Genomic DNA, 6,000 nt, shown 5'->3' with positions numbered 1-6,000 from the left:
AAGGAATTTTGTGAAGCAAAAACAAAACGCAGAATACACCACAACAGGACAAGCGTTAATCAAGTTGCTCTTTAAGCACATGGATGATGATTTATGATGATTATGATGATTTACACTGACGTTCGAATCACCTGATTTATCAGGTCCTGACTTCTTTTTATAGAGTTTTGGAAGCCGCGGGTCTACATCAAGAAGCATGGGACTCGTGTAGCCGTTTGGGTGAACATTCCATACACAATACATAATTTCGAAGGTAAACCATCTCATTCGGTTTTTAATTTGATTAATTCTCTTCATCCGTGCTTCGCATCATCCATATCCTCTAACGGAAGTCCAAATAAACAACTGACCATGTGTGGGGATGATTCTGGAGAAGTAGGAGTTTATCCTACGGCAATATTCAGATCGAAGTTGGGCCAAGGTGACGCGCGAGTACTTGGGGGGTATACTTTCCTCTTATGTAAGAATTGGGTAGTGTAGTCTAAAACGAAAGTTTACCGGGCATAACCCGCCTAAGAATTTACTTCGTCATAGTGTTTACGGATAGTATCCTTATTAACCTGAAAGACAAGGCTGCATCAATGAGTTGCTTGTTTTGAGGGTCAGATATCTATCTGGGAACTTAACAGTTTTAATTAACTTTGTAGTTTTAATCGGCAATTTATCGAAATCTGGCAGAAAGCTGGAGACTAACACAAAAAATAAATACAATGATTTAAAAAGGCAGGGAAAAAACGACTGCATATTTACAGAAACAAACAAATAAAGATAATAGTCGAATTCTATTAAAGCAAGATCAAATTATATTGTGCTCTTACAGTCGGATATATGTATAATGCATTCAACACCGCTGTACGATGTTAATTTGTAGCATACTTTTAGGAGCATTGTATAATGCAATTGCTTCCGCTGCCGCTTGTGTTTAATTTCTGAGCTCCTATTAAAAAGTGCAGTGTTTGCAAAATGTCCGGCATCTTAGAGAAAATGTTATTTAACAAATGTAAGCGGCAGTTATGCGGCAGTTACTCACGAACGTACGTACCAAAAACGTGTCAGCTGACACGACCTATCTTATGAGTGTGCAATGTAAACGAAAACTCACCGACGTGCAACGCCCGTACGTACGTAGCCCGGAACGTAGAAATCAAAACAATTTTGATTTTTTCCGTAATAACGTGTCAGCTGATCGCTCTCTCACTAGACAGAGTTGCCTAGTAAACTTTTGTGCACTAATTTTTGACTGTTTGCAGTTTTCAAAAATTAAATTGGAAAAAGTTGATGTTTCCATAAGCATGCATGCAAAATGGTCAATGGCAACAGTGCTTATCTGTAAACAATACACACACAAATATGTTATGTACATGTACACAGACGCACACATTGATTTCTACGGGCTTGAGAGTTCGGTCAAACCTGCTTCGTACGATAAACGTCCTTACGTACGGCACACGTCGGTGGGTAACTGCCGCATTACCCACGAATGTACGTAGAAAAAACGTGTCAGCTGACACGACCTAACTTATGAGTGTGCAATGTAAACGAAAACTCACCGACGTTCAACGCACGTACGTACGTAGCCCGGAACGTTGAAGTCAAACCAATTTTGATTTTTTCCGTAAGAACGTGTCAGCTGATCGCTCTCTCGCTAGCCAGAGTTGCCTAGTAAACTTATGTGCGCTGATTTTTGACCGTTTGTAGTTATTATACAAAAAGGCCTAAAGATTGTTTAAAATTTTGTTGAAATATCCGAAAATTATTATATAAAATTGAAGGTTACAAATAAATGAACTAGAAATTCTTATTCAGTATTTGTTTCTGCCATTTACACCATGCAAAATTGTAACTCCAAAAGTTCATGTTTGCATAAGCATGCATGCAAACTGGTCAATGGCAACTGTGCTTTGCCCTAAACAATACACACACACAAATATGTCATGTACATGTACACAGACGCACCCATTGATTCCTACGGGTTTGAGGGTTCGGTCAAACGTGTTTCGTACGACAAACGTCCGTACGTACGGCACACGTCGGTGGGCAACTGCCGCTTTAGAATTTTTACTAGGTTTTTTAATAAGAGTCGCCTCTCGATTCTGACTGAAAAAAAATATATATATATGTATATACATACATAATATACATATTAACCGATATCGCGCCATCGATTTTTCGATAGGATTTGGGCTCCGGAAAAAAAGTTCCACTACGCATACTCAAAAAAATAATTTTCGAGCCTGCGAAATTTCATTTTTTTACTTTGAATTTTAAGGTTTTTTCATGATCTAAAAAAATTTCATTTGATTGTAAAATTTTCATGTATTAGGACAGGGTTCCGACCCAAAAATGTCCGCTAAAAACGTTATGAAAATTTTGTATAAAAATATGAAAATTTTTTTAGTAGGTCATGATAATAGCCTTAAAAATCAAAGTCGAAAAAAGTAAAAAAAAAATTTAACTTCGCAGACTCGAAAATTATTTTTTTTTGGGCATGAGTAGTGGAACTTTTTTTCCTGAGCCCAAATCCTATCGAAAAATCGATGGCGAGATATCGGTTAACTTTCGTCCATACAAGTCGACCCACCCTAATGTATATATAGAAATAATAATTCTAAAATATATATGTTTTGTGCACATACTATAGTGTATATATAATATAATCAACTTACATATACACTGAATAACCGAAGGGAGGAAATGCCTTGTTTGGGACAGCGCCACATACAAATCCAGCATTATCAGTGATTTACAACAGATGGCGCAACGCTGATTAAATATAGTTGGTAAAGCGGAATAGAAATAGCAATTTATCAAACAAACCACCGCTGTATAGCTAAATCGTTAGCGCAGCGTGCCTAAAGCGTACTGATGATGAAGGCTTAGCACCCTTCGAAATGGATCTATCTGCGCAGCTATGCAGGTTGTCTGAAAAATTTTCTACTTGCTACTCCAAAAAAACAAAATAAAATTTTACAATTATAGAAAAATTAAAAATAAACAATAATTATCATTATCGAATCGAACCTTGAATCCTTTATCAATAGGCCAATAAAACAAAAACAATTGTTAATAAAAAAGGACGTGTGGCACTCGGGGACTGCCGCGGTAAAGCTATTGCATATTATCAACCTATGCAATTATAATATTTATGCAACATTTTGTTTTCTTTGATATTAATTCAAGTTTTGTCTTTGATATTAATTCAAGTTAACCTTTTTAAGCGTGGTGACTGATAAGAAAACAAATTTTTTACTTTTATTGAATAAATGAGAAGTTAATATTTAACTTTCACTTTAACCTTAACTTTAACTTTAACTTTATTTTTAACTGTAACTTTAACTTTCACTTTAACTTTATTTTTAACTTTAACTTTAACATTCACTTTAACTTTAACTTAAACTTTAACTTTAACATTAACTGTAACTTTAACTTTAAATTTAACTTTAACTTTGACTTTAACTTTAACCTTAACTTTAACTTTGACTAACTTTCATTTTAACTTTAACTTTATTTTTAACTTTAACTTTAGATTTCTCTTTAACTTTAACATTCACTTTAACTTTAACTTTAACTTTAGCTTTAACTTTAACTTCAACTTTAACTTTAACTTTAACTTTAACTTTAACCTTAACTTTAACTTTTAACTTTATTTTTAACTTTAACTTTCGCTGTAACTTTAACATTCACTTTAACTTTAACTTTATGATCCGGGGTGGGCGTGAGCTTAGCACCTGCTAACAAGCCAACCTTATATAAACGCACGCAAGTCATTTTCTGCCAAAAATGTCTCATGCACATACAACTTGTATGAGAGCAACTCAAATTGAATTTGCTGCGTGAAAACCTAACTCGATTTCCAATTTTTGTTCTGCGTGACATTTAGATTTGACGTTTGCACACATGCTTTACATTGTCGCAACGCATGCTTATTTGGGTTAGGGCAAAAAACGCCGGTTGTTTGCGTGCGCTAAAAAAACGCAGTGCGGTTTTATTAGGTTGGCTTGTAAGCGACCATATATGTATACGATAAGCGATAGCTCAATGGCAACTTCGTGAAAATCAACGACAGCTCTTTTAGTTTGATTTCGTGTCGCACGCGCGCTTAAAACAGAGTACCAAAGAGTGCGTGTGACACGTGTTCACCGTTCAAGCATTGTAATCAAACTAAATAAATAATTGATTTTGCTTTCGTGCTCGCTACGCGTTCGTGTTTACTAACACATTCTCAATTTGGTAACCTGCCCACCGCTGATTATGATAGAGATTCAATATTATGTATTTGGCCTGTTGCTAACACCGAACCTTTACGAACGTTTTCGAATCTTTTCGAACCTTTTCGAGCCTTTTCGGATCTTTTTTGACAAATATCCGTTACGGTTTTTTTTTGATTTAGTCGCCAAGCCCGCGATAAAATCTATGCAATGCAATAGCTTAAAAACATTTTGAAATTTTGCTTGGTTCAAGACATGTCCACAATAATCGGTTTAGTCGTCAGCAGTTATTGATAAGGTGATATCTCACGTAGCGCTTGAACCGTTAATGGTAAAACTTCGCACTAAGATGTGGATTCATCTTAAGGTAGGTGGCTATAAAATGTAAAATAAGAGTTTTAAAAATCTTTATTGGTTCAAGGGATATAAAGCAATTTATGTGCTGGGTCATTTGTGTACCGAAAATTCCTATTTTCACCTTGAAGGGTTAATTATGGAGCTTTTATCAAATTGTGGCTAACGGCCCGATTCTTAGCGTTACCGGTAAAATAGTACCCAGAACATTATGTAACCGAAAATCGTTACCAGTTGTTTTATTCGCGATTCTGGCCAAAGTGGTAACGCTGTCATCACCGAAAAACTCACCAGCGTCTGTGGTGAAATTTAAAAGTTGGTTTTCTTCGCTTTACCCATGGCGGAACGATACAAGGTGGCAGCATGGGACAGCTGAATAAAAACTTTTTTTATTTAATTTGATACATCAACTTCCGTCGCAGTACGATTTTGACATTTGTCCATCGAATTTACAAAAACGAAGTACATGGAATTTTTATTTATGTTTGTAGGTATATCACCATGTTGCTACCGTGTATGGTTCCGCCATAGCTTTACCGGCGATGTGTCACTCGTAGATACGATGTTAACGAATAAACGGGACGATGTGTATATACATATGTGCATACATGCATACGTTTTTCCATAGCTATATTGTAATATATACTGTGAAAGTACATGGAAACAAATATGTATAGCAAGAGGCAACACTTTTTTTCTATTATGTTTACTTATTTGCGCTCACAATTCTTTATTTTTCAGTATTGCCTTTTTCTAAACAGCTTTTGTGTGGTTACATAGATGTTACCACCTATTTTAGTGGGTGAACAATTATCCGGCTACTTTCGTGGGCAGAATACCAAAAGGGTACAAAAGTTACCACATGAAGAAAGTTGCCGTGGTGAAGAAAGTTGTTACCATATTAGAATCAGGCTGTTAATCTACAAGTACAGAGCTATGTATATGAGTGCAAAACAAACAATTGTAATTTTCAAGAGGTTCGAGAGGTATGCACAAAAATCAGTCGCACGTAGAAATTGAACCGTTAATGATCATACAACAATTTATCATATTAACTCACCTTTTAGACATTCCCTAGACTTCCAAAATAATTCAAAATCAAAATTAGCCAGCTGTTCTCGACTTTTAGCGAGCCTAATGAACAGCAATTGAATCCATGTATTTGCTAAGTGGCGAAGTGGATTTTACCTATTTAAAAATTGACCAGGAAACAATAAATAATAAAAATTCTGCTAATACGCTATCAAAATCTTTTTATATAACTTTTTATTTATCTCAAACAATTTTCCGACAAGCCTCCAAAAGCCCGTAGAATAGTTTTTTGTCTTACCAATAGTCACATTAACATCAAAAAAGACATCCACGCCCACGTTGGGCGTCATTGTTAGGAAAATGAGATTTGAAGTAAAATAAAGGTGGCGTATGGTAGAGTAGTGAA

This window comes from Eurosta solidaginis, chromosome 4, assembly GCF_040869045.1.
Source record: "Eurosta solidaginis isolate ZX-2024a chromosome 4, ASM4086904v1, whole genome shotgun sequence".
Taxonomy (NCBI): domain Eukaryota; kingdom Metazoa; phylum Arthropoda; class Insecta; order Diptera; family Tephritidae; genus Eurosta; species Eurosta solidaginis.
The sequence above is the reverse complement of the archived record's forward strand: the minus strand, read 5'-3'. Positions refer to the sequence as shown.